The sequence below is a fragment of the Globicephala melas genome, chromosome X (genome assembly GCF_963455315.2).
Source record: "Globicephala melas chromosome X, mGloMel1.2, whole genome shotgun sequence".
In the NCBI taxonomy this organism is placed as follows: domain Eukaryota; kingdom Metazoa; phylum Chordata; class Mammalia; order Artiodactyla; family Delphinidae; genus Globicephala; species Globicephala melas.
This window is the reverse complement of record NC_083335.1, coordinates 121,794,924-121,819,040: the sequence shown is the minus strand read 5'-3', so window position 1 is coordinate 121,819,040 and position 24,117 is coordinate 121,794,924. Positions and strand designations below refer to the sequence as shown.

General features: G+C 39.9%; 1 long non-coding RNA gene across 2 annotated transcripts in view; it reads left to right on the top strand.

The window, feature by feature from the left end:
• LOC115842397 (uncharacterized) overlaps positions 1 to 24,117 on the top strand; it is a 490,939-nt gene that overhangs the window by 306,753 nt on the left and 160,069 nt on the right. For both annotated transcript variants that reach the window (XR_004035260.2, XR_009560676.1), the window contains exon 4: positions 23,956 to 24,067. This is a non-coding gene — a long non-coding RNA (uncharacterized lncRNA). The remainder of the gene's footprint in view (positions 1 to 23,955; positions 24,068 to 24,117) is intronic.

The window sequence follows — 24,117 nt, the reverse complement described above, 5'->3', positions numbered from 1 at the left end:
ATTTGTTTATCCATTCATCTGTTAATAGAGATTTGGGGTGTTTTCACCTTTTGACTCTTGTGAATAATGCCACTATGAACATGCATGTACACATTTTTGCGTGGAGGTGTTTTCATTTCCCTGGGGCATGTCCTTAGGAGTGGGATTGCTGGATCACTGGGTAATTCTGTGTTTAGCTTTCTGAGTGTTACGTGCCGACTCCATTCTTTGGCAGAGATGCTCCTGTAGGCTTACGTACTTTTCCTGTAACTGTAGTTTATAAGTACGTTCAACCGGCGTGTGCATTCTAACATGCAACCTTCCGGGCTATGCTCTTCTCGTAGTGGTTTTATACCTTTAGTTTCTTACAATAATGATTGGAAAGGGTCGGTCCTGTTTCCTTTTCTCACAATTACATATGTCCACACCATGGATGATTCAAGCACAGTCACATACTGGGGATGCTTTAGTTCATTCTTCATAGTTATGAACGTCCATATTTTGAGCCACGGTCTTTTAGAAATGTAAGCAAAATAACCCAGGCTTGTGTTCCCTCCCTTGCATGAGTTCTGTAGTATGGTATCCAATGCGGCCATTGTTCTTTCGGAAGGAAATCTGTTTCGCCTCTTGTTCTCTTTCTGCTCTGCCTCCCCCTCATCCTTACCATGTTCCTTTGCTTCTCATCTGTGTCCACTATGAGAAATCAATCTTTTTATTTTCTCCAGCGCTTTCCCTAGGCTACATTTCCGTACCTGCCCGTGGCCACACGTGTGGCTTGAATTCATTCAGGTAGACATCACCTCTTCCATTCCAGGCCCCTGGACATGGATGGTACTTTCTGGTCCTAACACCTCTGATTAGGAATGCTGCAGAGTAATTTGAATAGGCATGTCCTTTTCCATCTAAAATATAATACACGGTCCAATTTTAACAGAGAACCCACTTGAGGCTGCCCTTCTCCTGACCACTTCTTGGAGTTGGGTCAAACCTTCAACCAAATCTATAATTGACCTTGTCCTTCTTACGGGCTAAACCTTTCCCTGACACCAAATGGAAACAACTCAGCATGGGGTGTTTTTCTCTCCTCTTTTGTCAGCGTCTCATTGCATGCTATTGTCTTTCCTTTAATTCAGTTTTTATTTTATATTCGAGTATAGTTGATTTACAATTTTGTATGAGTTTCAGGTGTGCAGCAAAGTGATTCAGTCATACATATACATGTATCTGTTCCTTTTCAGATTCTTTTCCCATGCAGGTTATCAGAGAATAGTGAGTACAGTTCCCTGTGCTCTCCAGTAGGTCCTTGTTGATTACCTGTTTTAAATATAGTGGTGTGTGTACGTGGATATGCTATTGTCTTAAAAGGCCACAGTATCTTTTTAGCCAAGGCACGATGTGTTCTCTTTCTTATGCTTCCTTATCATAAAAAAAAGACAGCAAATTTGGCTGAGATCTGCTGAGTGCCAAAATTATATCAGAAGTTTCGCCCCCGTTATATCCTATTCGGTGTCCAGTGAAATTCTTCTCACCATAATATGAGGCACACTCCCACCTCCAGGGGTTCCTCTGACCACACCTGTTTCCCTTGGGTTCGTCTTAACCGAGGATCGGAGTCCTTGCTACCTGGTCATTAGCTGGGCGCCTGCTCTTTTCAGGTGTGCATCGTGTCTGCACAGCACGCAGCCTCCCCGCCGTTGGCCTCCGCCTTCCTCTGAATCTTCCCTAGGTTGTCGCCAGCATGCCTGGCTGAGGATGGGGAGGGTCCGAAATGAAATAAGATAAAGCAAAATGATTCAAGGATGTAACTTCCAAGTCCGTAAGGTGGGACCCTTTGCCCTTGGATCTGAACAGCCGCCATGCCCCAACCTGCGCCTAAATGGTGCCCGGGACACACTGAATACTCAGGAAACGTGGAATGAAATCTCACCCGCGTGTTCATTCCATCCTTCATCTCTCACCATCCCCTTTCATCATCTCCCCGCCCGCCCCAGCCCTACACATCAACTTTCTTATACCTCCCAGGGCTCTGTGGTCTCCCTCCCATTCCCACGCCTTCGTCCCAGACTACTCCTCCACGTGGCACTTTTCTCTGAAGACTCAGAGCCCCAGCTTCGCATTTCTGCTGGAAGGTTTCACTGAGCAGCCAAAGCTGAAGGAGGCGTGCTTCTCTTGTTTTCTCACATCGCCTCGTGTACATGTTCATCTGTATGAACTTCACATGTGCTTGAAGTAACAAATACTTCAAATGTTTCCATATGGTATATAGGCATTTATAGGTACATATACTAGTAAGATAAATATGTTATTCGGCTTTTCATGCTTTTGATATTTATATAAAGGTGACCACACTGGACAGTTTCTTTGACTTGCTTTTTTTTTTAATATGTTTTTTGATGCGGACCTTTTTTAAAGACTTTATTGAAATTGTTATAATCTTGCTTCTGTTTTACGTTTTGGTGTTTTGGCCGCGAGGCATGTGGGATCTTAGCTCCCCGACCAGGGATGGAACCCACAGCCCCTGCATAAGAAGGCGAACTCTTACCTATTGAACCGCCAGGGAAATCCCAGACTTGCTTTTTTTTTTTTTTTTAATTCAGTGTTATGGCTGGTAAATTTTTTTTTAACAATTTACATGTACAATTTATTATTTTACCATTTTATTTTTTGAATTGGAGTATAGTTGATTTATAATGTTGTGTTACTAAATTTATTCAGGTTGAGGTCTGTAGTTCATATGTATTAATTATCACTACTTCATTGTATGAATCCATTCTATCCATGGACGATCTAAGGAAAAACTGATGTGATTTTCTGCTGTGATCACAAGTGGGCCATTATGGACTGATTCCTACATTTCTGACCTGTGCCCTATTAGAAGATAGTTTCACCAGGTTAAACGTCCCATAACACATAGATTATTTCAATTCTTGGGTTCCACTGTGAACTTCTTTCTCTAAACCTAATGCTTGCTGGCACGAACTATGACAACATTGAAATCTGTCTCTATTTGGTAACGGAGTGTCTATTACAATTTTCAGGATTGCATCCTACACTCAGATTTCCCATACCCATTTGTGCTTACATGGGCAATTTTCATTTAAGGGTATATTCATAATATTAATGCAATGCCAGCAGCCATATTTTGCTCCTTTTATCGTGCTACGGAGTCTAATTGAAAAGCACAAGTTACTTGAGTGATTTTTTTACATTAGAGTAAAACTTACTCCCAGCAGAATCCATCTTACGCCACTCACCTACATCAACGGACGATTACGTTTTTACTCCCAACATTCTGCAGTTAATCATGACTCACTCTACACCCGGGTTAAAGTAATAATAATAATCAACAGTGCAAGTGAACTGACAAAACAAATCTAAATATAGGGACTTCTCCTCAGAATGTGCACAGGGACCAAAAACAAAGCAACACATACATATTTCTAACATGGCCATTGTTCACGGAATCATGGCTTTGAATCCCAGATTTTGATCTAATTAAAAATGGAGCTTACATACACCACGAAGAGAGTGATTTGCATTAGAGAGTTTTATATAATCATTTTATTTCCTACATACATTCTGGTTTTCTTGAAAATACAGTTCGTGGCTACAGTATTGCCTTTGAAAATGTAGAGCTCCTCGAGTTTTCCCTAATGACTCATTATGATAGAAAACTGTAAGGAGATACCCTGTTTTATCAAGGTCTGTTAGGGGGGCTTAATGAGCCCGTCAAGAGGAATGAGGTGTTTGACTGTCTGAGAATTCAAGATTGTGAAATTGCTCTAGGAGGAAAACATAAGATTTTTCACAAAAATTCTTAATAGCACCAAGCAGGTGAGTATGTTCATACAGCATGTAAGCAGCCTAGATAGATATAAGGTCTTTCATTTCTTCCTTATAAATCTCTAATTAATCACAAAGCTTCAGAATAATTGAGTCTACACACCTGAGTGCTTCAAAGCTCTATCACGTGTAGGCACACTGGGATGTTTGCATTCCTACTGTCTCTTGCTAAATGCAAGGTTAGCAGTGGTTCATATCAGAAGTTCTCTGTGATCCAAACCCCCGTTCCATCACTTGTTGACCATCTTGTGCTGCATACTCCGTGTCTACACATCAACCTTAGAAAAACAAGGAGGGCATTTTGAGATTGTACTAAAGTGTTTAATGATCTTTCCCCAAACAGTTGTTCTTGGATATAAGGATAACCTTGAGCGTCCCTGACCCAATAAATAAATGAATCCATTTGGATGTTTGCGTGAATGTTTGTTTGTCCCAACTCTTGGAGCTCATAATACAATGCAAAACAAGCCAGTGCTTTTAAAAAAAATTTTGTGGAAGCATAAGGAAAAAGCAGAAACATTTCCCAGTACTGACAGAGACCGAAATGAAAAATTTTCACATCAAAGAGATCCATGAGTGGGTATTCTCATTGTTCTGTCATTCTTCAGACCTGGTTAGAAGCGTGGTGTTAGCTATGATAGATAAGAATATGCCTCAGGCCAACTACAAAACCCAGCTTGTGATAATATGACATTTTAGTATCTACTGAGTTCTTGTAGAGTTATGGTCTTATTTTGTTTTTACAGAAAGAATAAATTGCTAGGCACACAGAGAAAATAATCTTACTGTCACCATTTGGTAGCAGAAGAAACTGGAAATGAGTCAGACTGGTAATTTGTCCCAAGTTTCTATGGACAGTAAACACCAAGGCCATGATCAGAATTCAGGACTGTGTGCCACACAATCTTCTGCAATCTAGTTTCCTCCCCATTGTGTAGAGCAGGGAAGTTTACTAAAAATTATCCTAGGTCATTGGAACCCTAAATGAGCGTACTCACTCTCCAGTATGCAGGGCTTTCTGATATACACCATAGAACGACTTCATGGAATCTGGAGTCTAAAGGAAAACAAGGCAAAACTGAGAGTGATAAAGAAAGAAAAGACAAATCAGGATATAAATACCAAAAGTACCAACGATTCCAAGGAAAGACAGTGAAGTAATGTTGTATGTGGGGTTTCTCAAGAAAATGAACGAAGTGATCTCTTTATCTGGACATCTTCTAGTTGAACAGTCATTAGTTTTTGTTTTTTTTTTTTTTTTTTTTTTTTTTGCGGTACGGGGGCCTCTCACTGTCGCGGCCTCTCCCGTTGCAGAGCACAGGCTCCGGACGCGCAGGCTCAGCGGCCATGGCTCACGGGCCCAGCCGCTCCGTGGCATGTGGGATCCTCCCGGACCGGGGCACGAACCCGCGTCCCCTGCATCGGCAGGCGGACTCTCAACCACTGCACCACCAGGGAAGCCCAGTCATTAGTTTTGATTCAAAATCATTTGACCTAAACAGGCTCGGGAAAATAAAGCCCCACGTAACAGCGATGAAGTGTTGATAGATGAGAAGAATAGTCTTGCGTCAGCTTTGTATTCAAAAGGAAGGTCAATTATGAACCCAGTCTAGACTCCTTGGCCTTGTTGTAAGATAAGAATACTTAAGAGCACTTCAAAAAGATTAACTTCCGTGTTAATGAAAGGATTTACCCTGTTCTATGAATGTTTGTAGGGACTTGTCGTGAAGAAGCCTGTGTTTTACTGCCTCTTGGAGGGGGAATGAATCAGCTGAGTTATGAGGGTTCTGAACTGCCTCAGATTCAATGCTGTTCATGAGATCTTCTCTCTTGGAAGGTGTAGATACGTGATAGAGAAGAAATAAAAACAAAGCCCCCACGTGTAAACCATCCGTAAGAATCTCTGACTGGGAATCTCCAGACGTAACTATTCTGAGTAAAGAGACAGGTTCATAGAAGGACGTCCAGCCCACAACTATGGAATTGGTAAAGATGACAGTGAGTCCCTAATCAGAATGGAGACAGCATGACATTTGGCTCGGGTCAGGGTAGCATGCGGAAAGTGCTAGGAAGGAAGGTATCTGTGGACAAGAGGTTTCTCTGACACCCTCGTGAGCATTTTGTGTAGTTCTACAGCAAAGGTAACCTAGCAAGTCTGAGTGCCAGAAGGTTATTGGAACACAGAGACTTATCTAAAAGTACAATACAGTATCCCTTCTGCAAGATGAAATGTCAGCATTGTAAGAGCAATGATTAGGGCCGCTGGGTTATTCACAGAGGGAGTAATCAAGAATTCATGAGCTGAAGAACTACGGGGTAGTTGCAGTCCATAGCTCTGCGTGTCCATGGAAGGTTTCTGCCCCACTCTAACCATGACTTGATGATTTCAGAGGGGAAGGACATTGAACACATCTGGAAAAAGTCCTACCTCTTCAAGGAGCCTTGAGAAGTCGCCTAGTTCAATGGTTCTCGGACTGTGGTTCTCAGATCAGCGTCACCTGGGAACTGGTTAGAGCTGCAGCTCCTAGGGTCCTGCCTTCCACCTACAGCATCCAAACCTCTGCAGGTGGGGCTTTGCAGGTGTTTGCAATGCTTGCTCAAGTGGAGGAACACTGTTCTTGTTGAGTTTTTTTTTTTTTTTTTTTAATGTTTATTGGAGTATAGCTGATTTCCAATGTCGTGTTGGTAGTTGAGTTTTGCTCCCAGCTCCGTTGGGTCAGAGGGTTGTGGCTGCCCAGAAGCGTGAGCTACTGCGACCTCATCTAAAAGATCTTCCTTTAAAAAAAAAAAAATCGTATTTTATATTGGAGTGTAGTTGATTTACAATGTTGTGTTAGTTTCAGTGTACAGCAAAGTGATTCAGTTATATGTAAACACATATAAAAGATCTTCCTTCACGCATTTGTCAAGAGTCAAACTCTCCGTGTTAGCATGGAATGAGTTTCTTGTTAATGCTTGGGTCTTCCTGTAGGTTTCTGTTTAATAGTCGGGGCTCATCTGCACCACTGCTGTCCAGACACACCTGCCGGCACTTATCTGTCACTAGAACATAATGGAAAGGGGGCTCTGATGAGATCGTTTCCTTAATGACAGCCTGGAAATGAAACTGCTAAGAAAATTGCCTTGAGGTTAAAACAGTAAGTAATGAATAGCAACTGGATGAGTTAAAAGCCTTCCATCTTATTTTTCCTATCCACCTTTTTTTTTTTTCGGCACGCGGGCCTCTCACTGTTGTGGCCTCTCCCGCTGCGAAGCGCAGGCTCTGGACGCGCAGGCTCAGCGGCCATGGCTCACGGGCCCAGCCACTCCGCGGCATATGGGATCTTCCCGAACCGGGGCACGAACCCCTGTCCCCTGCATCGGCAGGCGGACTCTGAACCACTGCGCCACCAGGGAAGCCCTTGAAAATAATCATGATAGTGTTAGATTATTAGTTAATTTTCAGGTGCAAAGAAATGGCATCCTTACAGAAGGAAGAAGATATTCTCCTCTTTGAAGTCATTCTGTTCCGTCAGGAATTGGAGGATTTTTGATGAAATCATTCCTTGTTAAGATACCTAAGCGTTAGATCAGGTACTACGGATAAATCACAAAAGGAAATACTGATAAACTTTACTACCACAAATTATTTATATAGGATAAGCTGCTTATTTCCTAGAAAAAAAATATGTTACTAATATTAACTCAATAAAAGAGAGAAAAACTCATCGGTTTCACAATGCCAATTACAAGGTAGTGAAGAAATATATCCCCCAAATTTCATGACATCTGATTTATTTGAAGGGAAGTTCTATGAAAATTTCAAGTTACAAGTTCAATTTCAAGTTCCAGTTACACCCGACTCCCACGTTGTGAATTCTCTGTGAGTGTAGTTTAAAGAATGTTTCCTCCACAATGTCAGGCTGCTGTAACACGGATGTTTTTAAATGCGAAACAAAACGAAAAACAGAATAATTAAACTTCCGTCAAGCGTACAAAGGCGACAATAAAAAATAAAACATTAGCAATCTTAATGCACCGGTCGGAAAAGACACACTGTTTCCAAACGGCAATTATTCCAGCAATGCGACGATGGTTCAATATTAGGTAATCTATTAAAATATCATATGAACATTGGAAGAGGAAAATAATGCAATCACAGCAAAGCGTACAGGGGGAAAATTAATGAATACAAAACCATGTCAAATAGGGAAAATTACTTTTTGTACAAGAAACTTCCAGCAAGCATCATGTAACGATAGAGTACTTGGCTGCAGGCGGGTTTGGAGATAATGCACTTCTACATGGAGAACAAAATGCCGATTTCTCCTTCCCTGACTTCAGGTGCATTCCCAGAAATGGTCCAAATTTCCCTGAAGTATTAGGATGTGGACCAAACTGACCCACCCCTAAAAAGCCCATAGAAAGCTTAGTCTGGTGTCTCCTCAGACTGTTGGTTCCCAGTGAAGACGACCCAAGAGGTCCTAGAAAAATCTTCCTTGCTGGTCTCTTGCAAGTCACGAAGGATCTGGGGAAGATGACAACGTCGGAGCCAGGCTGTGTTAGGGAACCAACACGCGTTAAAAAAAATACCTAAGCAGTCTGGTGTGAACTGGTTGAGATGTGCTTTTGCCATTGCAACAAAAATCTTTTGCAATATATATTTTTAACGTATCTTGCTTGGGGCGGGTGTATTTCAGTAAAGTAGGAGGGGAATTTTGAGGTTATTGGTGGGCTGCGATGTAGAGAACCATTTCCCCAAATGCTGCCTGTATGCTGATAATCCTTCACGATATTGGTAGGTGTTTTACACACATACACTCACATACACAAGGCAAGGAGAGCTTTGTGGACAAATACGTTTGGGCAGTGCTGGGTTAAAAAGTTAAAACAGCCTTCTTCACCAAGAGGGTGTTGCATATACTCATGGTCAGTATGACTGTCTGTATGGGAGGACTTCCAAGATGGGTGTTTCCCACACTTATTTCATCTGCAGAAAATTAGTCCAAGAAGCGTACCTTGGGAAACACTGTTTTACACTACTGATGGTTCCATTTTCGCGTGTCTGTGGGTTAAGTTCTTGTAACCAATCCTGCACAGAGCGCAAAATACAGAGCACAGCAAAAGTGCTCTGTATAAAGTATAAAAAGTATACTTAATTTAACTCAATGTAAGCCCAGCAAGTTGAAGGCTTTGAGAAAATAATACCAAAGCAGACATTCCTTGCTAATTATAAACAAACAGTCAAAGTGAGTGAAAGGGCCATGATTGACCTCCTAAGATTCACATCATTGTAGATTCAGTGGCTCAAAAAGTGTAATAAAGTCATATACTGAGCTAACCAGCCTTCCGTCCTTTTCTTTTTTATTCTTTTTAACTCTAGAAAAACAGCTGCAATAAATGATAGAAGTAGAAACTTAGGAAATTTTTTATTGTCAAAAATATAGCTGTGACAGTTATAAGAATCATATCTGCATCCCCACAGACAGTTATTTCCAAAACAACAAAGAGTAATAAAGACAGACACCAATATGACCATCCCAGGTCATGATAGTTCAAGCATAGCTGATTTGACTAATCCCAGGTGATGAAATTTTTTTTAAACCAAATTTATCAGGAAAACCTTTCCACAAAATGAAAATCCATGGTTAGATATAAAAAATAGATATTGTAAGAGTTTATCATCCTATAGGAGCAGCACTTAGAAGTAGAAATTACCTAATACCAGAACAAAACAATGGACAAGTGACACAAATTATAAATGAAAAGGGAAGAAAAAAAAGCAGGTGGCTGTTAGCATGAAAAACAACTTCCTGCGTCATAGCAGGAAAACATGAAAAGCGTTTTAGCTAACAAGCTGACAGCTGATATACTCTTAGTAGGATTGCAAACATTTTCGAATGTTCCTGGAAAGCTGCTTGAGCGCTGACATTGAGTCTTTACAATGCTCATAACTTTTGACCACGTAATTTCAGTTTTAGGAATATTTCCTAAAGGAACTGTCAGAGTGCACTTAAGAGATTTCTGTGCATGAATGGTCATCATCATATTGTTTATTATACCAAAAAAATTGGAAGCAAAATGTAAATTGACTGAAGAACATAATCGTATTTGGATGTATGCAGTGTAGCCACAGAAGGAAACAATGCTTATGATTTGATGTTATGTGAAAAAAGCAGGCTATAAAAAATATATACATTTGGTCCCCGTTATGTTAAAAATATATTTGGAGATTTCAGGCTAGAGTATCAATATGAGTTTGGACATCTCAGCTCCATGAACCCACTCGGATTTTCTCTACATAAATAGCTAAAAATTGAAAAACTTGCCTCACTCAAAGGGATTATCTATATACCAGAACTGATTGAAAGAAGCAGGAGTAACTATTTGAAAATTTCTCATCAACTTAAACACACACACACACACACACACACTGTTCAAGAGGAAGTATCTATATAAATTAGAAATGAAAGTCATGGAGAAGCAAATCGAAATCAGAGATTAAAGAAGGGAGACCAAAAAAAAAAAGAAAGTGTTGGAGACAGTGAACAGCAGCAGACAGGTACTAAAGAAAACCAAACTGTCAAACTAAAAAACAATTATGAGGAAGTAACACCAAACCCAGAAGGCGGAAAACTGGAGAGAACAATGGACAGAAAGATAAGTAAAAAATAGATAGATGGCCGACTCAGAATTCCTACCTAGGTCTAAGGACACCCTGCAAACCAGAAGCCACAGAAGCACAGGAGGAAGACTTGACCAAAGAAGGAATCTTAGGCTCTAGATCAAAGGGACGCCCCCAGGGCCAAGTAAAATCCTGCAAACACCTCCCACCGTATGAAGAGTGTAAGCCGTGCTGGGCACCCCAGACCTCTGACCGAAGGGGAAACGTCTCCCAGAAGCGGGAGCGCTCCCCACAGCCAGATGGTTACTCATGAGAGGCACCAGCACAAGCCCAGGGAAAGACCGTGCTCTCCCGAAAATAATGTGCTTAGACATGTAATGCCAACAACCAAGACATTAACTTAAAAAGGAACTCAGGAAAGGAAATTGGGGTGGAAAAGGGCTGAAGACAACGGTGTGGATCAGAATTGCTGTGAATGTGCTTACAGATGGGGGCAAATGTTAGAAAAACTAGACAAAAGGATCAGAATAATGTTAACAAGAACATAGCATAGCTTCAGTTATGAAAATAACACACCGAGAAATGAGCCCGTGGAGTCGGGGCAGGGGGTGTAGGTGTGTGCCCATGTTTGTGGATATTGAAAATAGAAAGGCGATATCTCCAACCGCTGAGGGAAGGAAGGGAGCAAAAGATAGATCCCCACTTTACACCACACGCCAAAAGGATCCAGGGAGGACACGGATCTTATTTAGGAAGGTGTAAAAGAATGATAAGAAAACATAAATGAAGGTTTATTTTGATCTGTGTTAGAGAAAGCTTTTACACTAACGGTAAAGTTAGTGTGTGCTTGAAAGAATTTTGAGTATAAAACTAAGTAGATAAAAAGCAAAGAAATGTGATTATCACAACATTTATCCGAGAGAAAAGGTTAAAATTCTTAATCTATCGATTGCTCCTGTAAATCAATAAACAAAGATGCTCACATAAAAGAAAGATTAAGGACTTCCCTGGTGGTCCAGTGGGTGACTGCGTGCTCCCAATGCAGGGGGCTGGGGTTCGATCCCTGGTCGGGGAACTAGATCCCACCTGCCGCAACTAAGAAGTGTGCATGCTGCAACTAAAGATCCCACATGCCACAACTAAGACCCAGCGCAGCCAAAATAAATAAATAAATAAATGTTAAAAATAAATAAAGCCTTTAAAGAGAAGATTAAATATTTGCAGCCTGTTCAGAAAGGAAATTAAATAAATAAGACAAAATATTTAATGTCATTAGAAGTCAAAGGTAGATAAACTAGAACTATAATTCTAAGTAATTTTTGCCTATAAAATTGTTAAACATTTAAAATATATAATGGCCAATATTTGTGAGTGGGTCTCGTTTTTGACATATAATATCCAATACTTCAACCTCATGACCTTTATCATAATTTGTAATAACATAGTTACATACCAGATTCGGTGGGGTTTTTTTGTTTATTTGGTTGGTTGGTTTATCTTTTTAAGTTTAAAAACTTTCTGTACAGTTTTTATAAGTTACACTCTATTTACAGTGATTACAAAGTATTGGCTCTATTGCCCGTGTTGTACAATACATCCTTGTAGCCTGTCTTACGCCCAGTAGTTTGTACCACCCAGTCCCTCACCACAAACTACCCCTCCCGCACTCTCTCCACTGGTCACCACTAGTTTGCTCTCTATATCTGGGAGTCTGCTTCTTTTTTGTTGTTGTTATATTCACTAGATTGTTGTATTTTTTAGATTCCACATATAAGTGAGATCATACAGTCTTCATCTTTCTCTGCCTGACTTGTTTCACTCAGTATGATCATCTTTAGGTCCATCCATGTTGCTGCAAATGGCATTATTTCCTTCTTTTTTAGGGCTGAGTAATATTCCATTGTATACATGTACCACATCTTCTGTATCCATTCATCTGTCGATGGACATTTAGGTTGTTTCCATGTCTTGGCTGTTGTAAATAGTGCTGCTATGAGCATAGGGGTGCATGTATCTTTTCTAATTAGTGTTTTCATTTCTTTTCAGATATATACCCAGGAGAGGTATATACTGGCAGTTCATAATGGATTTGTTTTTAAAATTTAAGTTTCTCTCACTAAAAGATCAATATCAGGAAGGTGAGATTCATATTTTTTCTACTGTATATTCCTGAAACACAATAGGACTTAGGCAATATTAATCCAAAGGATGAGTGAGTGTTGATAGACTCTGGGTCCCTGCCCAAGGTCCTATAAACACACTCCTTCCTGGATGGCATTGTGGAAGTATGTGCCCACATTTCATAAAATGTGCATCCTCACTGAATCAGCGATTCCAAGCCCACTGGTTTATCTCAAAGAAAAGCAGGCCTATTTTTCACTCTGATTGAATGGGCATCTATATCTACCTCACTTTCCTGGGAAAATGTCTCTAAATGAAAAAAAGTGATAGGAAGAGGATAATAAGTCCATTATACTATGGAAAAGAGGAAAAAGTGAATGGTAGCACTGAAGAATTTGAGGAAGGTGCAGACACTCAGGCACCAGAGGGAAAGGAAAGCAGAAAAGAACCCCAGATTGGCTCAGGGCAGAAGGGAGCGGACAGGAGACCACGCCAGCGCTTGCAGGGAAAAGGAACGGAGCAAAAACCAAACAACAGAGCAAGACGGTCCACAGAAAAACTGGCCCAGCCCTGCAACCCTTCTTCCTCCGCTTCTTGGAACAGCCAGCTGCAGCGTTAGTCCACAGGCTGAAGCCCTAAGACCACATCCATCAATGAAGATGGGGTGCCGTCTGTGTTAGAAGTGGACCGGAGCAGAGTGGAGGCTTCAGATCGGCCCTCTCCAGGGTCAGATTCCTAGCATCAGTTATCCAGGAGTTTTCAGCCAGCCTACCACAAACCCACAGGGTAGAGGCTACCCTGTCGGTGAACCTATTGACCAGTAAACCTGCTGTGCAGGTACCTTCACCTGCTGGGGTTTTTTGTCTCATTTCCCAGGTGGCTAGGCTCCTGCATTTCCGTCCCCACCCCCCCAAGCTAAAATCAGAGATCAGTCAATTAAAAAAAAATCAGAGATCAATCGTATGAAGAAGAAAGAGGAGACGAAAGAGATGGAGGAAAAGCAAGAATTTTAAGAGAAAGAAGAAAAAGAAAGGCGGGAGATAGGAGGGAGAGGAGGGGAGAAGAGGAAAGAACAGGAGGGGGAGGAGATGTATCTGAAGTTGTTGCGGGAGACCCTTAGTGCTGGGACCAGAGTGCATCTTCTGGTCCCCACGCCATGGAGAGAAGCCATCCACCCCCTCTGTGCATCCAATGCAGAAAGGATGTGCGCCAGGCTGCCAACAATTCTCTCAACCTCCTGCTCCCGCTTTTTTGGGGAGAGTCACTGGATCTTGTGGTGGGATTCAGGCTTCTGCCTGCACCACAAGGGTTTTCTCTTGGCCTGACGGATACAGTCCAGCCACCGTTGATCCATCAACACCCTCAACTGTAGAGATGCCCTGACCACTGGGAGACACAGACAACATGAAGCAAAGTCACAGCGAGCAGACCAAGATGTAAGACCCTGTGGGTGGAGGTCTGATGTGGAAATGAATCACGAGTGTAGCAAAATCAAGTCTAAGGACCATGCAGGCATGGGGGAGATGCAAGGCCATCCTTCTAAGCTTTGGGGAAAGGAGCATAGAGGGCAGGAAATCTGACCTTATTTTAAAAGATAAGTAGAATCTGGGTAGAGAAGGAAAGGTAGAAGGAAGGTGGCTCTTATTGTTTATTTTGTTTTGTTTTATTGAACTATAGCTGATTGAGAGGGAGGGTGCTTTTACTCAAAGGGTTGACCTCTACCCACTGCATCAGCACCTCCTACTACTTATTAGAGATCCAGTTTCTCAGGATCCATCCATCAGAGAACGGATCCATTTATCTGTTTGGAGAAGTCTTCTAAGTGGTCCTATCTCATTCAAGTTTGAGAATCACTCCTCTAGGCAAAGCGACCATCAGATGTGAAAGCAGAGGGGCATGGGGGAATAAACAAGCGTGATATGTCTAGGGAGACACTAGGATTCTGAATTGAGTCCAAGATGTGATGCTTGCAAAATAATTTCTCCCCACCCCCTCCTCTCTGGGAGGCTCTCTAAGACCAACAGGGAAGCCCAGGGTTTTCTTGAGAAGAGCTAGTAGCAGGGCATGTGAAGATGTATCAGCTGGAAAGAGCTTCTTTCCTGAATTATCTGATAAAACTTCATGAGGATGTCTGCCTGGAATGCAGATGCAATCCTGGAGGTGAAGCAGCCATTGTATGATCATGAAGAAGAAAACCAAACTCTGTGGTTGGAGTGGCAGGAAGATAGAATTAACCTGGGTCCTTAACATCTATGTTGAACCTTAAGACTGCCTACCTACCTATTTTTTGTTATTTGGCAAAAATAAGTGTTTTCCAGTTAAATCACTTTAGTTTGGCTTTCCTCTGGAAGGCAGGCTAATACAATATTAGCTGATATAAAAGGTGTTTCAGAATCTAGTAAAACATGAACAAAACATTGAAAATAAATAAATCACAACCATTTGTTCATTAGGCAAAGACTCTTACTAAAAAGAAGAAAAGAGAAAGGAGATTCTATCCCAGTATACAAGCTTCAGAGGAGCTGCGAATACCACCTGGGGTAAATTTTTGTTAAGAATATAGGTTTCTCTTTGTACAGATAGAAAGGACTAATGACATATGGTGTGTGCTACTGCTTCAGAGACCCACAGAGGTAACTGTCTCTCCCCCAATAACTTTTCTAGGTCATTACTAACCGAAAATGAAAAAGGTGAGAATATCACAGTACATGCATCGGTCAGCTAAATGTTTGCTTTACAATATCCAGTGCTAAAGTTAAATTTACTATGGGTCATTTATAACAAAGTAAGTCTTACCTGACGCATATAGAAAGGAAAAGAAACACACAATAGAAATATGGGGATAGTTAAGTCCTAGACAAATAACAGACCTCCCTCTTGGCTCTAAGGTGATGGGTAACTCTTGGAGATGGAAAGTGTCACAATGTTTCCTAACAGCTCATTACAGAATGGCAGCAAAGGGCGCATAAAAGTCTGAAGGGCCAGCAGGAAAGAAACCAGATCTAACATGCTTGTTTTTTGTTTTTTGTTTTTTTTTATTTAAAACTTGTACACTGTCATTTGCAAGATACACTGAAGGATTATTTCCTCTTCAGCTGAGAGATATCATAAAATAGAGCCCGTGTATGTGTGATAGAAACTACATGGTATGAACCCTGTATGTTTTTTCTATGTGAGCTTCACTTACTATCTGTTGATGCAGGTTATCAGGGGGGAAATTCTCTTTCCCATGAAGTTTTAATGCAGAGAAAATTGATTTAAATTGCCGCCAGTGATTGGTTTTAGCTAGGGATGATTAAATCTGAACGCACTTCTGGGTCTGAGCTCTGTCATTTCTGTTGTGAAACAGCAAATGTAATATCTGCTTAGACGCTTCTCTTAGTTGGTTCCATAAAGAGGTAGGGGACTGGATTCTTTCATGGCCTTGGGGGCAGGGAACGCTCGCTCCATTTTGAGAATTTCTCTTTAAAACATGGTTTGGGGTCAGCAAACATTGGTGAATGTCCAGCTAATCCACATTTTCTCCACATTTGTTATTTCCAGTCTTTCCAAATTGCAGTAATTTAGTCATTTTGGTATGTAGTGGTTTTCATTTTAATTTCCCTAAGACTAACCAAGTTGAGTACCCTTTAAAAATATATATATATATGTGTGTGTGTATAAATATATATTGGAGAAACATACAACATGAAAGTCACAGTGAGCAAGAAAAGATATATATATATAATATGAACATTTGTATCTTAGACATCATATATAATATATAAAAACATAAATCAACATATTTGTAATATATAAACATTTATATTTAAAATATTATGTGTGTGTGTGTGTGTATATTTGGCCATTTAGGTATCATTTCCTTTTCTGGTATCTGTCTTAGATTTTTAATCCATAAAAATCCCAAGGTATCAAATAAATGCCTTCTTTTTTCTTCTCCCCTTATTCCATGCATGCTTTTTACCCCAAGTATTCATAAATAAAATAATTTTACAAATAAGATTGAAAAAGAGGTTTAGCAGAGAAAACTGTTTCCTCTTGGAGTTTTCCCCCTGCCAGTACACCACACAGACCTGCATGAACCTGTGACTTTGAATGGGGAGAGAATTGTATGTGACCGCCGTGACTTGCAATACAGTCCAGTTTTGGAAATGAAGGTCCTGTCTTGGCTTTATTTATTATACAGTGCGACTCTGGGCATGTTGTTCAAACTCTCCACACCTTGTTTTCCTTACCAATAAAATGATCCAATCAGTTACTCGAGGATTGAATGAAGCAGAGTCTGTATTTCTCATAATTTGTGTATTTACTTACTTACTACAATCTCACAGATGTCGAGGTGCTATTACATCTTATCCCCAGCTACCTGCACTCATATATGAGTTTCTTTAACTACAGGCTGGACTCATATCTGGGGTTTCTTTAATTAAAGTCTGGTTAACAGAGTAAAGTAAGAAGTCAAAAACCTGCTTCAATGCATTTTTGAGTAGTTACTTGTATTTCAAAGATTTTGCCAATTTTGAGGATAAAAGTTCCCTATTTAGATAAATAATACTAGTCATGTTGCCTTGATCACTGTGTTAGGACTTACTCCATGGGACATGAAACTGCAAAAAGAAACAATAAATAACCCCAGGGAAGCTGGCCATGTTCTCTGAATTGCTGAAAGCAGAGAACATCTCAGAATACAGACAGAAATAGTTCTGTATATGTTGAAAGTGATCATTAGAAACATCTGTTTGGTCTGATCCCCTAGAGGCTTATGAAGAATCCCAGTAATAATAATGCTCATTAGCAGAACATTATTTCTCTTTATTCGATTTGTTACTTAATCCAATTAGAATGTGCTTGTATACATCTCAGGAGGAAAGATTTCAATTGTACCCATCTAGTTGCAAAGGCAAGCAGATTTAACAAAGTTCTGTATTTTAAGAAAACCCCAGTAACAGCCGAGAAGATGCTCTTTTTTAAAAAAAATATTTTATTGAAGCATAGTTGGTTTACAATGTCATGTTAATTTCTGCTGTACAGCAAAGTGCCTCAGTTATACATATGCATACATTCTTTTCATGTTCTTTTCCATTATGGTTTATCACAGGATATTGAATATAGTTTTCTGTGCTGTACAGTAGGACCTTGTTGTTTATCCATTCTATATATAATTCTCTATGTCATACTTTGCATCTGCTAATCCCAAATGCAAATGGCATTATTTCCTTCTTTTGTAAGGCTGAGTAATATTCCATTGTATATATGTACTATATCTTCTTTATCCATTCCTCTGTCAATGGACACTTAGGTTTCTTCCATGTCCTAGCTATTGTAAAGAGTGCTGCCATGAACATTGGGGTGCATATGTCTTTTCGAATTAAGAGTTTTCTCTGGATACATGCCCAGGTGTGGGATTGCTGGATCCTATGGTAGTTCTATCTTTAGTTTTTTCAGGGACCCCCATACTGTTCTCCATAGCGGCTGCACCAATTTACATGCCTACCCACAGTGCAGGAGGGTTCCCTCTTCTCCACACCCTCTCCAGCATTTGTTATTTGTAGACTCTTTAATGATGGCCATTCTGACTGGTGTGAGGTGATACCTCATTGTAGTTTTGATTTGCATTTCTGAGAAGATGCTCTTGATTTCTAGATTGGGCATTTCTTGTGGGTCTGCTGGAGGAGACAGCAGGTGGTACTTTCCAAGGTTAGAACCCCAAAGTTCAGGGGTTCCATGGAAGGGCCATTTCCAAAGACCCGCCCATCTTGCTCCTGTACCTAGAACGTTATCACTCAATTTGGTGGTAAATAAGAACCATAACCACAGAGAGAAGCTTGGAGGAATCCATCCAAAAAAATATAGCTTGTCTCAAAAATATTTTTTCAAATAATAGAGTAAAAAAGCATCTAGCAGTGTTGGTACAGAGCGTGGGATCATTGTTTTTCCGTTTCCTCCTTGATCTTCTTTCAAATGAAATTTTTATGCCAGAAACTAGTTTGCTCTCATGAAAGTAAACTTTTGTAGGTAAAAATACAGCACAGTTTCTTTTCCAGAATTACCTTTAAAAGCTAAAACCAGAGTTACATAAAGCAAACGATTGCCTGGTAAACTTGAATAATGCATAATAGTACCCTTTAGGGATGTATCCCAACTCTTATTTCTGTGTTTCCACAGGAATGTAAAGAGCATTTTAATTTTTAATTGAAGACTTTCTCTAGTGTGTCAAGGGCGAAGCTAGATCATGATAGTCAGACCTATTCAGTGCTGGACGCAGAATCCACGTTATAAGTCCAAGCTTTCCATGTCCTCTACCTGTTATCACTGTGCAATTCTCACCACTGCCTTATATAGGAATCAGTTACCATAAGCGGAGTTGGAATCCAAAGAAACGTGTATTTGCCAGTTCAGGACCATCATCCGTTTGCTTTTTTCTGTTGCGTTTTCAGAAGGAGGTCCGTTAAGACAGTCAGGAGTTACTTGACGGTGATAAAAGCAGTCATCTAGACTTCTGTTTTTGCACGAAACAACTCCATGTGCCAACCGGAGTTTGACTCCATGCCACTGCCCTGTGTTATCAGATCCTTTTTAACCCCGTCCATTAAATATTGGAGCAAAGAATGCCCCGTGGTGACCTCCATCACGTAATAGATCAAGGAGAAAATGCACTTGCAGGAGACACTATGGACTTTGCCTTAATGGCTTGCGCAGGTAATGCTTATTGTAGATGAACACAATCGGTGTGGTGTCATGTAATGACAGGTAGATGGCTCTGATAGGGAAGAATAGGCCACTTGCTGGATGTGTGCGTTGAGTCCAGTCCTTCAACTTCTCCAGACATCGCCTCCACAGTTGTGAACTGGTGCTAAGTCCTTGGGGAGATGTTGCAGTTAAATAAAGCAGCAACGTGTGAGCATGCTGGGTGCACTGGGACACTTTCCGCACACCTCACTGGCTTCACCATTTATTGGACCCTCTTGCTCTCATAGCATTTTTCTACACACCCTCGTTCTGCATCCACTACGTAGAACTAGACTATTTTAATCTATCGCCCCAGTTCTCGGACTAGGCACTCAGAGGAAATGCTGACCTCATTCCTGTACTCCTGGAATTCGATAATGTTCCTCTCACTCCATAAGCACCTGGTGAGTGAACAGATGAAGGATTGCATGACAAATTACCACATGATCGAATGAGCAGAAAGGATGAATAAACCCTGTACGTTTCATAAGAATATGGTGCCAAAAGTGTAGAGTTTTGGGGAGAAGAATACATGCATCTGCTTTATTGCACGTATTTTCAGTTGCTTGTTGTCTAGTCCACTAAACTAAGGCTATCCTAAGACTATTCATTGAAATTTCACTCTTCATACTATTGCTAAGGAAGAATGATCTCTGGGTCTGAATTGCAGTGATCCCTATGAATATTCTTCTGAACCATATTTTCCCACATTATTATTTTTTATTGGTTTGTGTGGCTGTGTCTTTAATGACTGGTGTCTCTCCACTGGGGTATAAGTTCAGTGGGTGTTTCAGGCACGCTCCTCCTCTATCCCCAGGATGTAATACAGCATGTGGAACGTGGGACCACTATGATTAATTTATATTTTGTATTAGAAAAGTCCATAGAGCTTATTTTTTTTTTTAATTCTCAAAGTTAAAAATAATTCTAAAAGCAAAACTTCTGAATTTAGTATGTTCCTTGTTGAAAAGTGAAAATGTGGGACAATGGTAGCGCTACTACTGGTCACTCAGAAGCGATTATAAATACTGTGCTTTTCCAATGAATTATAGTTGATTCGTTCTTTATATTTTTTCAACATCTTTCTTATGGTGTGTTTAAATGGGGTCATCATTGGGAATAATTAGTATTCTTTGTCATTTTGTGAAGGAGGAGCTCAGTTTATTATTTCAGAGTCTGCTTCACCAGAAACATTTAAAGGAAAATGTGATCAAACATCGTGGGGGGAGGGAAAGGGGGAGTGGCAGGAATGTGCAAATAAAATGTCTACTCTCTTGGGCTTCCCCGGTGGCGCAGTGGTTGAGAGTCCGCCTGCCGATGCAGGGGACACGGGTTCGTGTCCCGGTCCGGGAAGATCCCACTTGCCGCGCAGCGGCTGGGCCCGTGAGCCATGGCCGCTGAGCTTGCGCGTCCGGAGCCTGTGCTCCGCAACGGGAGAGGCCCGCGTACCGCCAAAAAAAAACAAAATAAAAAAATAAATAAAAGTTAGGCTTTTGTCTCCACATTTCCAAAGTGCTGAAATAAATTTGGTCAAAACATGTTTGGGGGTTTCCCACCCTTTTCATTCAGATGAAGTATAATTAATTTTATGTGTTTAAAAGCCCTCAATAAAAATAAAAATAGTCTTAGAGAACCAGGAAGAAGAACAAGCCCAAATGACTTTATTAATGAGCAAAGTGAGATTAAAGGTAATCTCTGGGCTCCGAGAGGTGAGAAATGGGTTTTGTCTTGTTCTTTTTCTAGTGCCCAGTGTCCGCCATTCAGGTGAGCAAATGGCGGGATGTTAAATCAACTCACCCAACACAGTAGAGATCACTCAGCACGATTCCATTCTGAATCCCACGGCCCTCACATCAGGGTCTCCCCGCAGCCCTGACACCCATATTTCTTTAGGCCGAAGAATAAATGCCTTGTAGTACTGTTGAATTTCAAAATTATAATGAGTCTCAAAACTCATTCCATAAAATGCAAGAATGGCTCCATATCTGTGAATGCCATGCGCCATGATATTAAATCACAGAGGACGTAAGCCAGGGGATCGGTATGTGCCAAAACCAATCTGATAAAATTCAGTGTCTCCTCCGGGTAAAATGCGTAATGAAAAAGGACTGATAATTTTATTATGAACAAATAGTATTCTCAGCTGTGAACCAGCACTTTAATTCATATGGAAACATTAAAGAGATCCCTATTAAAGTTGGTGTAAGATAAGGATGCCCAATTTGTTATGATTTAACATTGTTGTGAAATTACTGCACAATTCAGTTAGACAAAAGAGAGAAATAGGGAATGCAAATTAGGAAGGAGGAAATGCAGTAATTTGCAGATGGGAGTGTATATGTGGAAAACATTGATGTAATCTAAAAAGCTGTTGGAAACAAGAAGAAAATTCAGTAATTTTATTCAGTACTGTATATATGATCTATAACACATAATATATGCTCTTGCTTTTTAAGAAATTGTTTTACATTCCTCACAGTTTTTCCATGGGAACTTAATACATATGAACTTGTAGACCGTAATAGTACATATCAAAGCATGGTGTTAAACAATATTAATAAAAGTTCAGTAGAGATGTGTGATTAGACAGATCAATAGAAGAATAGAGAATCCTAACATTGCCCCCAGTACATACTAAAATTTTATTTTTAATACAGATGGCAATTCAGACCAAGCCAGGACACCTAAAACAATCACCCACCCCTTATGTATCAATACATTGTGTCAAATAGCTAAAAATTTGTGAGGGTGGGGGGATGTACGTTTACCCCTTCCAACAAAGGAAATAGTACACAAACCAAAGATTTAAACATAAAAGGGGTATGTTTTTAACATATTTTTAATATTTTATTGAAATATTTTAATATTAAAAAAATAATGTTAGAGTATCAGAGGCATTTCTAAGGAAAGCAAAAATCCAGACACTATAACAAAGAAATTGATAAATTTGGTAATATAAACTGAAGAACAAAACCCAACAATTCCTGCATAAATAGGTAGAAACATCAAAAGTATAAAATCATGCAAAATATTATGTACAAAGCCACGTTTGCCTGCCGTTGATAGCTTTTACAATTTAATGAAAGACCAAGATCCCAGCAGAAAGAGTAGACCAAGGACGGGAACAGATATTTCATGGAAGAATAAATACTATTTGCTTATAAACATAAGAAAAACTGTCCAACCACGTTCATAATATTAACAGGAGAATTAAAACAATTAGATATAGATAATACAGATATATTTTTTTACCCTGTTGTTTTGAGAAAGCTCAAAGTATTTGAAAATACATATAGTATTGGCAAAGATGTGGGGAAACGGAAGCTATTGGTAGGAACATAAAATGGCGTGATCTCTTTGGAAAGAAATGTGATCTAGCAATTCCAAATCTAGATATTTATGCTACCCATCTATTCAAATATGTGCACAGCTCAGCAGATAAGAAGGCTCATTTTGGCATGATGTATAAAACAAAGGACTTGAAACCACCTAGGTGGACATAATTGAAGATTAGTAAAATAAAGTATGATACCTCCGCAAAAAAGATGACTTTGATGCAATGATACATGGATGATGAAATGGAAAGTTTTCCCAGATAAACTGTTTAAAGAGAAAATGAAGTGCAGAAGAATGTGTATAATACCTTCCACTTGTGGAAAAATAATATGTATATACATATATATGCATACGTAAGTATATAATATACACACCTGTACACTGATTGTTGGTCTGGGTTTTGACCATGTTCTATTCTTTGCACACCCCTTTTTTCTTCTGAGATTTTTTCTAACATGGGTATGCATTACTTTTATTTTAAGTTTAAAAGCAAGTTAAAATGAAAAACAAATGAAGGTAGAAAGGTGAAATAAGAGCCATCCCCATCACCTTACTTCCTGAAATGTTCTTTTCCTCACAGTGTGACCCAATACCGTTCTCTTTTTAGAGCCAAATGAAAGCCGACAGCCCCTGGGATCTTTTCCCAAATAAATACCGATTAGTTACCCAGCTATAAGCTACAATTAATCTCACTTTTGTCCAGAGTGAATTCATAATTTAATATTTCCTTGACAAGGCAGGAGATGTATTAGGAATTTGCTGTCATTGCTGTCAATTATTGTGGTGCCTTAGACGCACGTAAGTCTAGGTTGAACATGTAAAAAGAGCGTCTTTTGAGAGAATGCTCATGCAAGCATCACTTCATAATATTATTCTATAGCTTTTTATAGTTCCACTGATATTACATTTTTGCTTTACAATCACTTACCCATCACATTACCATTCCATTAAGGATACGACTCCGTCATCTGTTCTATCATATATCTATCATCTATCTATCTATCTGTCTATCTATTGTCTATATTCTATCTATAATCCATCACCTATCTACCTACCATCTATTTCTATGTCTCTATGTATCTATCATCTGTCATCTATCTACCTGTCTATATAAATCATCCGTTATCTATCTACCAATCATATCTATCTATCCATCCGTCTGTCCATTTTCTTTCTATCTTATCATCTATCTTGTATCTATGTATCTATATCTAACTAAATCTATACCATGCAATACTTGGACGTGTAATAGTTAATAGCCTACTACCTAATGTTTTTAAAACCACATTCTTGGTAATAATGGTTCCCCAAATCTCATAATACAATTCTGTGCTGGTTTGCAGGGATTTTCCAAGCCATAAAGAGATGACATCTGACTGCTCTGAGTTCTGTGAAGAGTGATGTGGAGACACACGGCATGACGTGACTGTTACTACAGCCCAACTTGTCCACCAGGTACGTCCACTCGCGCCCCTTTACCAGCCTGTCGCTTGGAAACATTGCTT